Here is a 13,099-nt window from a genome sequence, read left to right as displayed (position 1 = left end):
TTAAATGTGGATATTGTATTTTATTTTTTAATATTTCTTTATTTATTTGAGAGAAAGAGAGAGAGAGAGAGCAAGCAAGCAGGGAGGGAGGGATAAAAGGAGAGAGAGGGAGGGAATCTCAAGCAGACTCCACACCCAGTGCCCAGTGTGAAGCCCGGTGTTGAGCTCATTCTTAGTACCCTGAGATCATAACCTGAGCCGAAGTAAAGAGTCAGCCAACTAACTGACTGGGCTACCCAGGCACCCCTAATTGCTGATATTTTAATTCTCATATCAAGCCTGGATGGTGGGCAGGGGTGAGGGGTAGATGCTATGAACTCTATCTTAAGGTTCTGAAGCCACATGTGCCCGCTGTTGGCCATCAAAACCTTGCCCTTCTTATTATATATGGAACCCATATAAGGAAGATAATATTTGTCTTGGTCTAGTGTCTACCACAACTTTATTTTGATAAGGTAGTTTAGTTTTCTCAGGAAACATGAGCTCTTTGATTTAGGGATCTGGAAAGACCACAGTGATAGAGAGCTTCTGAGGAAATGTTAACTTGCATCCTACTTCCATTTGGAAATTCTGACTTTAACATTGAATGTAACTTCAATGAACTCTTTGCCCTTAATCCAATTGTGTTAACATCATAGGTATAATTGGTTATGAGGCTTAATGAGAACCCCCTTATTTCTTCTAGATAGAACATCACTCTCTTTGAAGATCTTACTCTGTATAGAACATGAGCGCTTCAACCATTTAGATATATTTATCCAAGGAAAGTCCAGCTTGGACCAATTGTTAGACAACACATTGAAATTGTAAATATGTGTAAATGGGAAAGAACATGGAGGCTGATGTAAGGCCCGGGGTTTTTTTGTTTTGTATTGTTTTGTTTTTTTAAGATTTTATTTATTTATTTATTTGTCAGAGAGAGAGAGAGAGAGAGCACAAGCAGGCAGAGGCAGAGAGAGAAGCAGGCTCCCCACTGAGCAAGTATCCCGATGTGGGGTTCAATCCCAGGACTCTAGGATCATGACCTGAGCTGAAGGCAGCAGCTTAACTGACTGAGCCACCCAAGCGTCGCAGGTCTGGATGTTAACACTTACGACGAGCTGCGTAGCCTTGGTCATATCTTGTCACCTCATTGAAACATCAGTTTCTAAATGTTTAAAAATGATGCATTCCAGGCAGACCCTTTGAAATTATCTTAAGGATTATATGAGACAACGCATGAAAAATATTTTTATACTGTTTTCCTGGCAGCTCAGACGGAGCCAAACAGAGCTTGCTAAATGAAAACAAAAACGGGAATTTTTAAAATTCACAAAGGGGGGAGATTATGATTAATTAAAAAGTTAAGTTTCTTTAGAGTGTTTTCCCATCACTCCATTTTCAATACAAGCAGCAATTCAAGACTGCTCAACTGCCAGCCTCTCTAGAGGGATCCTGTTTTCCTGGCAGAGGTTTGATAAATTTGGTGACCTAGTGATATGTGGATTATATTTTAACAAAGGGATCAGCAGCTCATCCAAGTACCTTTGACTCTAGAGGGAAATAACACTTTGAGGTGGAAACCTGCAATATACTTGGACATCTGCATAATGACTGAAATTAGCATAGGTTTACATAGTACACTACTCCATTAGAATTTTGATGACTTGGAAAGGAACAGAAGGTTGTAAATTTCCTAAGGGAAAGTCTCTGGGGGTGTGAAGTCTCGAAGCAAAATCAGCCCCATGTCAGAAGCATGTTGTGAATGACTGGAAGGACAGAAAAATGACAAATGTGTGGCATTTTTTTCCTTGCAGAAAGGGAACGGTTGCTGCTGGTATGATCTAGTACTTTGAGGGATGCTAGTAACCTCCCTCTGCTCTCCTTGTTGAGAGGGGATATAGTCTAAGGCTGTTTGTTAGATACCTGTGATCATAATTTCCTCCTCCTAGCATAGCTCGTACGGAGGGAGAGGAGGCAAGTAAGGAACAGGAAGAAGACAAAAATGGAACGAGAGGAAAGGGAGACTGGAGGAGGGGACAAAGGCAAGGAGAGTTGGGATGAGATCGGCAAAAAAGGAGGAAAAGCATGGAATCTTGCTTGGTGTTGTGGTTTAGGGGTCATGGGGGTGTGACCCTAAAAGTATTGGGACTGATGTGTGGCCCATTCTCTTAGGTGACTAGTCCCAGATAAGTGAAAAGATGCACAGGAGGTAGAAGCAGGAGATGTTGAGGCAGGACCTGCTCCTAGCTGGATCAGAGATTAAAGAGAATCACTCTGCTTCCCCAAACTCCGCTTTCCCAGCTATAAAATGAGGACACTGGGCTGTGTGATCTTGCTATCTCTTTCTATTCTAAAGTGATGGGATTTTTTTTTTTTTAACATCACTATCACAGAGCCTCATTTTTCTTATCTGTAAAAATGGGAAGAATGCCTACCTCACAAGGTGACTTTGAGGATTTAAAGATAACAATTGAGTGCCTTTTCCTATACAAATCTACTTGTTTCCTGACTTCAGTTATTAAGAGTTTATAGAATGAATTCAGATAGTGAAGGGGATAGCACTGTTTGAATCTATTTGAGTTCACTGTTTCATAGAGCAAGGGGTGAGTTTTGGATATTGAGGGTTTATATGTTTTTAGTGCCTGGATATCTATGCAGACACCTTGCATATAGCCCGTACTCAATAAGGATTTATCCTGGTCTCCTTGACCTTGAGGATAAAGACAGCTGTGTTTAGCTTTGCACCCTTAGCGTATAGCACAGTATCTAATCGCCAGGAATGTCTGTCGGTGTTCATGGCCCTCAGGCTCATGGGACCCTGCTGAGACTTGGGTCAGCTAAGCAAAATGTGCTTAACAATATGTATGCCCTATAGAGTTGGAGTAATGAGTGGTAAGAGATTAGGAATACTGAAACTGATGTGTTAATGTAGGTGAAACTAGCTTCTTCCACCTGTGCAGAGAAGTTAGTTGAATCTCTGCTAGACAGGGCAAAACTTTTGTGTTTATAGAAAAGAATTATTTTATCTATTTTATTTTATTATTGTTATTTATAAAAAAGCTACTAGCCCAGCGCCAGGCCCATGGTAACTTCTTAAATATTGAATTCCTTGTCACCTTCTGAGGGCATGCAATCACAAGCATATTTTAGTCAAATCTATTATACTGGGTCTCTAATCAATAATTTTTTATTAAGATTTTGCCATTCATCTGGTGTACTTCTGCTAAGTGTAATTGTAGATACCAAGCCACATTAACACGCAGTACGGTTTTTAAAAGAGAAAAATCTTTATTCCCTTAACTTTCTTTTACAAATAAGAATGGTAAGAAAAAAAAAAATAGTGTGAGTTATGGGTGTTAAAATATCTAAACTATCAACCTGTATTTATTCAGGTTATAAACTAACTTATAAACTATCAACCAGTATTTATTCAGCATTATATATGCTAAGTATTTCCTTTAATTCTGTGTGTGTGTGTGTGTATGTGTGTCTGTGTATGCTTTTATAGGCGTTACTGGAAGAACGGAGATAACCCACGTAGAGCAACAGTATGGAAATATCCTGAAACTCCTTCAGAGTCTAAATAAACTGACTGGATTGAAGTTTCACAAGCAAGGAACCTGGTCCATGGGCAATTTGCTGCAGGTAAGTGAGAGGTATAATTTACTCTGTTAGAATCCTTCAAAGATTCATTGGCTGTGGGGCTGTTAATTGCATTTCAGATGATTATAATGTTCATTTGGTACAGCTGACAGCTTCTCTTCCCTCCCAAACGTACCCATGTGGATGCCAACATATGGCTAAATATCTGGTCATTTCATCTTGCTCATTTGGGCTTCAGTCAGTTACAAAAGGAGGAAGCAGGAGGAAAAAAGTACCCACCCCATAAAACTTTTACTAGCCGTGATTTTGTGGAGGGGCGGGAGTCAGACTCGCTGTTCGTGGAGCAGATGTTCCTCCAAAGTGTCTGGGAGTTGAAAGAGTGGCAGATTGGGCTGCCCAGGATTCAGAATGAAACAAGCAGACAACTGGCGATGCCCCCCACCTTCTCTTTTGAAAAGGGGGGCAGCCGTGAGGTCATGAATATGGAACAAAGTGTTTGGGAAAGGTAGCAGGCTTTTTATTCTTCCTTTGAAAGCCCGGTGAGATTGGAATGCTGGATGTGGTCACAGCAGGAAAATAGTTGCTGTTGGGCTGATGGGAAAGTTGAACTTGTCTAAATGAACCAGTGGGGAGGCATGAAAGTCCAAGAGACTCCTACAAGTGGCGGTTTGTGAGCTGGGGCGTGCGTTGTGGCATCTCCTTCTGCTTCCTGTCGGACCATCAATGGTCAAGGCTACGTGAGACTAGAAGTAAGAGCTGTCTAGCTCTGTTAAATGGAAATAATAGGTTCATTCACCTGTGGTGTTTCACTGTGTTGAGGAGAAAAATAAAAGATCAAAGCCTGAATCTCTGTCTATGGCAAGAGAGACATTTGTACTTACCGTTTTAATTGGCAAATATTGACTTGAATCACTCATGCTATTTTAAGGGGGAAAGAAGAAATGGTTGTAAGAATCTGAGATCACAGTTGAAGGAGGAATTGTTCATACATTCTCCTGTTAATATTTAGTCTTCCTGGGTTGCATATATAACAGCTATATGTCCTAAAGTCATAACTCAAGAGCTTCCTGGAAGACAATTGTTCTTTCTTGCATCAACTCCATTAGATTATGTAGACTAAGCCAATAGAAGACATGCTCTCTGTCTCTAAAGAGACCGCTCTGTTTTGAGAGTCATGTAAGAACACAGATAGGGAGATGTTTTGTAGTGTGGAAAGTGCTTGCTAAAGATGAGGAGGTAATGGTTAAGAGTAAGTATTGTAGAGGAATGTGAACCAATAAAGAAAGGATTTGAGCTCTTTTTTGTTTTTAAGATTTTACTTATTTGTTTGAGAAAGAAATAGAGAGCAAGTGCATGAGCAAGGGGGGGCAGAGGGACAAGCAATCGTGGAGTCTGTTGCGAGGCTTAATCCTAGGACCCTGAGATCACAACCTGAGCCGAAGTCAGATGCCTAACAGACTGAGCCATCCAGGTACCCTGTGAAGCTCTTTTTTTTTTTTTTTTTTCTTTTAAGTGTATGTGATTGTCCCATTTCTTTGTCTTTAGTCTTGGTCCTTCTATCTGTTCAGAAAGGGGAATGCTGTTTCCTTTCTTTTTTTCTTTCTTTCTTTTTTAAGATTTTATTTATTTGACAGAGAGCGAGACAATGAAGGGAGAACATAAGCAGGGGGAGGGGCATGGAAGAGGGAAAAGTTTTTTCACTGAGCAGGGAGCCCGATCCTGGGGTCCATCCAGGGACCCTGGAATTATGACCTGAGCAGAAGGCAGACTCTTAACAACTGAGCCACCCAGGCACCCCTGGGATGCTATTTTCTTTTAGTTAATATCGTTTGTTTATGGGGAAGAAAGACCTGTGTAAGTGAAAAGAGAATTATCTGGTAACATACATGGGCCAGAACTGAATCATAACTTGAAAACAAGGTGGGGAAAAGGCAGCACTAGAATGTCCTCCTATTTTTGTACTGTTCTCAAAAACAGAACACTTGCCTCTCTGCAGCTCTACTTCTCCCTGAACTCCTATCCACCTCCTGCTTTTGATTGTTTTTCCTGGCACCGTGTTTGCCTATCTCATAATTTTGCCTTGCATGTAGTCTCTCATTGCCTTTCTAGCTACTTTCCCTTTATTTGGCTTCAAACCCTGCCACGGATAGCCTACATCTGTTAGGCTGCACTCGGGAAACAGAAACTGTACCAGTTATTTCAACTGACATATTTTAAGAATTATTAACCCGACACTGGAGAACTGGAAAAGCAGAAGGGGGCATTGAGGAATCACAGAAGTAGTCACTACTATATTTGTTGCCCTGGTTTCAGGGACAGCAGGCAAGAGTTTGGGATGATTGGAAGTTGGAATACTGAAGAAGGGATTTTTGTACAGCTGGATTTCAGGAGTCTTGGGTGGCGGTGTTGCCTGAGAAGTTGAGGAACTTTAGAAGTTTAGGGGGTGGGGGGGACTCACATTGCTGAGATTTGTGTCTCTGACAAGGATTATACCAGCTGGCTGGTGCTAGTGCCCCAGGAGCTCAGATTGGGGACCATATGGATCTGGGACTCCAGAATATTGCGAGGGATCACTTCCAGCAAATACTGTAGCCTGAGAAACTGGAAGGGAACCCACAGATGGGACCAGGTGGCAAAGGGGATATACTCTGCGGTGACCCAAGCCCCGCCTCTCAAAACAAAATAGAGGAAGATGCATTTGATCGAGACGTAGTCATTTAATAATGACCACAATTAAAAAAAAAAAAAAAAACATTTGTGTAGGGCTATGCTGGACAGGTTTCCTTAAAATCAACTAAGGGCATTTCTGTGATTACCATATAGTCCAGAGGCAAAATATGTAGATGTGATGTTATTAATGATTGAATTTTTAATGGTTTCATTGTGAAACAGCGTACATTAATGTGTAATTTTAAGAAATGACATTGGAGGTATTCCATGTACCTTGTTCCACTTTCTCCCTAATGATAATTATCTTACAAAATTATAGGACAACAACTAGGATATCAAATTAGTACAGTCACAAGACAGAGCATTTCTATCATCACAAGGGGCCCTTCTCTTGTCCTTTTATAGCCATACCCACTTCATCCCCATCCCCCAATATTTGTCCTAAGCAGCTTACAACTACTGATCTTTGGGTTTCTATCATTTACTCATTACAAGAATGTTGTATAAATGGAATCATTTGGAACTGGCTTTTTTTTTAATAGATTTTATTTATTTGTTTGACACACAGAGAGAGAAATCACAAGTAGGCAGAGAGGCAGGCAGAGAGAGATGGGGAAGCAGGCTCTCCGCTGAGCAGAGAGCCCGATGTGGGACTCAATCCCAGGACCCTGAGATCATGACCTGAGCCGAAGGCAGAGGCTTAACCCACTGAGCCACCCAGGCGCCCCTGGAATTGGCTTTTTTTAAGCAATGTAATACTCAGGAGGTTCACCTAAGTTATTGTACGTAGTAATTCTTTTTTTTCTTTTCAACTAAGTAGTATTTCTGGGAAGGATATACAATAGTGTGTTTAAGCAGTTGTTTCCAGTTTGGAGCTGTTATAATTACATTTGCTACAAAAATGAATGTACAGATTTTTGTGTGAAGATAGGATTTCGTTTCATTTCCCAAAAGTGAACTGCTTGATTATGTGACAGTTGCATATTTAGAATTTTTTCCCTAGCTCTATTGTAATATAACTGACATACAACATTGTATAAGTTTAAGGTTTACAAATGGATGATTTGAGACCAGTGTATACTATGAACTGTTTACTTCTATAAGGTTAGTTAACAGCATGCTATGTTTGAAATAATTGCCATTTTGTGGTGATGGTGGTGAGAACATTTTAGATCTATTCTCTTAGCAACATTCAGCTATCCAAAACAGTATTGTTAACTATAGTCATCCTGTTGTACCTGAGCTCTCCAAACCTTACTCATCTTGTAACAAAGTTTATACTTTTGGAGCAATGCCTCCTTTAACTTCCCACAACTCTTGGTAATAATCAATCTCCTATTTGTTTTATGAGTTCAGTGTTTTTCGATCATACCATATTTGTCTTTCTCTATCTGACTTATTTTACTTAGCATAATGCCGTCAAGGTCTACCCATTTTATCACAAATAGCAGGATTTTTTATGACTAATATTTCATAAATATGTATCTATATAGTTATATATGTTACTTATATATAATATGAAAAAATTATAACATTTTCTTTATCCATCTATTGCTTGACCCTTAAGTTGTTATCATGTCTTGGTTATTGTGACTAATGCTGCACTGAAGATGGGAGTGCAGACACTCAAGATACTTTCATTTTCTTTAGATAATATATCCAGAGGTGGAATTACTGGACATATGGTAGTTCTGTTTTTAATTTTGGGGGGGCCTCTGTATACTGCTTTCTGCAGTGGCTGCACCAATTTGCACTCCCATCATTGGTCCCCCGGGGTTTCCCTTTTCTCCTTATCCTTGCCAACACTTGCAGCTATACATTTTTTGTTTGTTTCTTTGTTTTTTCAGGTGTTTTTTTTTTTTAATAATGCAGGTATGAGGAGTTCTCTCATTGTGGTTTTGATTTGCAACAGGAAAGCTAGAAAAAGATGCTCTCAACCAGGAAAGGAAGGACAGAGTGAGGTGTGAGTTACCCCAACCTTTTGGGACACTGCATAAAGGACTTACTGGGATGTGACCCCATCCAGAAACTGGCAAAGCTAACATGTATGGGGGTACCTAGGAACAAATATTTATGGCAGGAGTCCCAGGATCAGCCATGCAGTGGGAGGAACAGTGGTTTTAGTGACCTACTCTGCAGAAGACTTCTATCAGCTTTTGCCACTAAGGAAACGAGACTCAGACAGCCAATGAATTTCAGTGGATTTAGCCCCACAGGTTTTCGTGTTTGCAGATGCCAGCTGTTCTGAGTTCTTCCCCGTTCCTGCCCACAGCATCCCTAGGCTGGGAGCCCCTGAGTCCCAAATGGTAGCCAGTCCTGTGCTTTGTGGCTGTGTAAATACATAATGCCAGTCTAGTCCCACTTGTAGATTTTTGCCTTTGTTGCTTGTGCTTTTGGTGTCATATCCACCCCCCCCCCAAAAATGTTGCCAAGACCAATGTCAAAGAGCTTTTCCCTAATTATGTCATTGTGTCTTTATTTTCATTTCCCTAAAAACTAGTGATGCTTAAAATCATTTTTTGTGTTTATTTACTGTATGCATTTCCTCTTCAGGGAAATATCTGTTCATGTTTCGTATCCATTTTCTAATTGAATTCTTTGTTTGTTTTAAGTTATTTATTTTTTTGAGAGAGAGCATGAGCAGGGGGCGGGGGAGAGAGAGGCAGAGGAAGAAGCAGACTCCCTGCCAAACAGGGAGACCAACACAGGGCTCAATCCCAGAACCCTGAGATCATGACCTGAGCAGAAGGCAGATGCTTAACCAACTGAGCCACCCCAGGCGCCCCAGTATTTTAACTCTTGAGTTTTGAGAACTTCATTTTTTTCTTTTTTGTATATTCTTGGTACTAAGCTTTGTCAGATAAATAGTGTGCAAATGTTCTCTCCCATTTTTTAACTTGAGTTTTCACCCTCTAATAGGCATTCACAGAACAAAAGTTTTGAATTTTCATGATGTCCAGTTTTCCAGTTTTCCTCTTCATGGATCATGCTGTTAGTGTCCAGTCCAAGAATTCTTTGCCTACCCTCAGGTCCCAAAGGTTTCCTCTCATGTTTTTGTTTTGTTTTTTTTCAAAAAGTTTTGTATTCTTACTTATTGTATGTAAGTGCATAATCTGGTTCGAGCTAAGTTTTGTATAGGAGGCGAGACTTCAGTCAGATTTAACTTGATTGCCCATGGATGTGGACTTGCTCCTTTTCGAGTGGGTATCTATGGGTCGTCTCCTTCATTTCATTTGAAAACCTCCTGGTTATTGGTGTAATGACTAATTTGCACTCGAAATGCAGACATTGGGGACATTATATTATGGGACTCTATATCTTATTCAGAACTTCTCTTTTAGCTGGCTCCTTCTGAAAGGTAGAGTTCACACCAGGGTGGAACAGAATTCATATTCCTTAATTGGCCTTTGTTGACACGTGAGTGGATTGGGGCTTCTCATTACTTCCGGGCAACAGTTTCAGCTCTCCCACTAGATGTCCATTGATACTTCCCTGGCTGGTATAGGAGTGCATGTAACCGCTACCCACTTGGCCACCACTGACAACATGGGCCGAAGAGTGGCCTCATGCATGGCTGCTGGTGGAGGTGAAAGTCATGACTGTCCCCATGGCCGATACTGATACTACTGCGGCATGTCAGGAGAACATCCCCTTGTTACTGTTAGGTGGAGACAGTAGTCTGGGGGGTCTCTATGTCATTCCGACTGACAATGCAAAGGATACAGGGTGCCTTGTTGCTGCCTGGCAAGGATAAACATTCTGGTGTCCTACCTGGCCTTCTCTGGTATCACCTTAGTGAGGAGTTAAGGGGAAATTTTATAGCTTGGTGAAGATGAAAATCTAGGTCCACACTTGGATTTTGCTGGCCTGAGAGGGGATAGAGCTACGAGTCTTTTCTGTGATGTTCAGCTGGATGAGAGTCTTGTCTCACGGTTTTCTTTCTTGCTAAGTCATGTTTTCTTTGTCTTTTGAATAGAGAGAGCAGGACTTTGTTGTTTCTTTCTTTTTTTTTTTTTTTTTTTTTGTCTGGACCTGTCAGTTTTTCTGGGTCTCTGGTCTCTTCTACCTTAAATCTGGGATATATGAGGCAAAAGGAAAACCCAAGACCTCTCACTACTGTGTCCTCACTTGGATCTAAGTTTCAGAGATTGTCTGTCTCTTGATCTCCACCTTTCAAGGTCTTCTTACATTTTTCTTTCTTTTCTTCTTCTTTTATATAATGTCCAGAGTTTTCAGTGTACTCGATGGGGTGAATAGGAAAAGGAAAATCTACTCTACATCCTGAAAGTGGTAGTCCCTTGGAAGCATTTTTGAAGATACTGCGATGGATCTATTTACATGACTAAATTTTAAATTATAATCAAGGCAGAACAAGCAAACAAGAAAACAAAACAAAAATCCAACTCTTCACCAAATCCATTCCCCTGTATTTGGGCAGGAATACCTGCAAAAACCATCTTAAAGAGATGATGGCTTCACATAGTAGGGACTTAAGGATAATTACGGAATGAAGGAATATTTACTAAATGAATTAAATTAACAACTTTTCTCCTACCCATTAGAGAATATGCTAGGCACTAAGGAGGATATGTAGGTCCCATACTACATACATGTCATATCATTGAGAGCTAACTATCAAGTTATATAAAAACCATCCCCAGTGCTAAAATAGAAAGACTAACATAACTACGATATGTGTTCAGAAGTTGTCTTTCATCTCCTTAGAGTAAGGCAGTGTCTTGTTCATCTTTGCTGCTAGTGCCTGATGCTACACATTACTCATCATACATGACTTGCCCTAGAAGTTTAGCAGAGGGAAGGAGCATGCTTTGAGATGCTAGGAAGTAGTCTGTCTCATATTCTCAATATGCAATAACCTCTGCAGGAAAGGAGTTCTGTAGCATTTCTAGATAATGTAGTCCCACATTTCACATTTCTTTAGCCAGTCAGGGAATTCTTAATGTCAATCCTAGTCCTATGAATGAACCCAGGTGCTTATTGTTGTAGCCTTGGTGGAAGCAGAGGAAAGATAAGCACCTTTCTTCACACATACACTTTAAAATATTTAAGAACAGGTACCCCTCTATTTGTATTTTATGATACATGCTTTGAGCCCAAATAGCAACTGTGATAACCTTGTGTTTTGCAATAGATGTAGACTGGTGGTCTATGAGTCAAGTGTCAATGCCACCCATCCCATTATACATAAGAAAAAAATAACTACAAAGAAAAATAAAAAATAGCAACATGTGATACCAAAATGATTTAACATCACTGTCCTTTAAGATAGGCATTAATTCTGTCCTTAAACATATAGCCCAAGGAGGTGCTCTGAATTTCATGGATTGGTTATAAAAAGTCTTTCAGGGTAGGTATCACATAGACAATGGCTTTCCAGTTTCCTAAGGAAAGGACTTTATCCACAAATACAAAAAGAACCTTGACAGAAAGCGTGAAGTACCACCAGCAAATAGTTTAGCACTTTCCTCTTGGACTAGTGGATGCTAGAGGCTTAGAGAAAGTGCAAGAACTCTGATGCTTTAAGAATCTTGATGGACCAGAAACAGACCATGCTTCATGCAAAGCAAAGGGCTTGCTGCAAAAGCTGAGGAATTTACTGACTGACTACAGTTGAAAAGCGAACTTTGCAACCTACATCATAAAACACTTACTTAGAGGACATCAGCTTTGATTTTGTGTATTGATAAGGCAGGAGTGTACTTAGGGGGTTTTCTAAGTAATGAATATTTACAGAATCCATTTTTTTTAAAGCATCCTGGTTTTTGTTTGGTTGTTTTCATCTTAAAAAGCTTGCTCTTGGGGTGAAAAGCTTCCCATGAGTGCCTACTGCTATAAAATAAATAGGAAGAGTGTAATATGAAGTATGGTGAGTTCTACTTTATATAGTTTTCAGTAAAGAGTAAGCCTATTAAAATAAAGAGACTATATTTATATTTGATATTCTTGTTTCATGGAAATGAAACTTTGATTTCCTCTTCACTTTACTATCTCCTCTATACAGAAAATTAGACTGAGAACAAGAATTTCGAAACTTATGGCAAAATTTTATCTGTCCTTTAAACTTCGTAGCTTCCACTAATTGAAATGATCAGAATACTATACAGTACTCAGCCTGGAAGATAATCCGTATTAATAGAAAACTACCCTATTCTGTGGGTTTTAATGTTTACAAAGATTATTAGGTTTTAAAACTTTGTCATGCCTGGAGTAATTATTTCCTTTTAAATACGGTTTTATTATATTCAGAATTAAAATGTTATTTAAAATATATCTTGGCATTATTAAAAACAAAACTACTTTTATTCTTAGAAACTTTCAGACAAAGTAATGAAATAATAATCACTTTGTTAAGGAAGAAAGATTCTGTGATAGAACCTTTTTAAATGTTGTAGTTTCTTCTTCTTCTTCTTCTTCTTTCTTTAAGACTGCAAAAGTAAAGATCTGGCTCATCTCTGTCTCTCTAGATCTTTAGAAGCTTCACACCTTGAAGAAATATATGACATCTTTTTTTAAAGGACTTATCATAATCAAGTCAGTAGTTTATGGGAAAAGACAAATCTAAAAAGTCCTATTTCAAAATCTTGCTTCCCAAACTAGAGTAAAACAAGAGAGGATAGGATTAAAAGGAATTTGACTTGTAAGAAATGGCAGGAAGCTGAGAGCCCATAAGCAATTCTTTAATAAAATATTAATTTTTATTTTCAAAGTTAAGGTCAAAATATAAAAGCTAATAAAGAAATTAAAGACAAAGAAAAGTATGAGTAAAAGAGTGGCAGGCACCTTTTATTGCCATCCTCCTAAATATGATTTGCAGAAAATAATT

At 39.4% G+C, this 13,099-nt stretch overlaps 1 protein-coding gene across 7 annotated transcripts in view; it reads left to right on the top strand.

Annotated features, from left to right (window-relative positions):
• Window positions 1–13,099, top strand: part of LRRC4C (leucine rich repeat containing 4C) — a 1,197,418-nt gene that overhangs the window by 716,294 nt on the left and 468,025 nt on the right. For all 7 annotated transcript variants that reach the window (XM_044259104.1, XM_044259107.1, XM_044259106.1 and 4 more), the window contains exon 4: window positions 3,491–3,627. The gene's annotated coding sequence lies outside the window, so the exon portion shown is untranslated. The remainder of the gene's footprint in view (window positions 1–3,490; window positions 3,628–13,099) is intronic.

This window comes from Neovison vison, chromosome 7 (assembly GCF_020171115.1).
Source record: "Neovison vison isolate M4711 chromosome 7, ASM_NN_V1, whole genome shotgun sequence".
In the NCBI taxonomy this organism is placed as follows: Eukaryota; Metazoa; Chordata; class Mammalia; order Carnivora; family Mustelidae; genus Neogale; species Neogale vison.
This window is presented reverse-complemented; position numbering and strand designations above follow the sequence as displayed.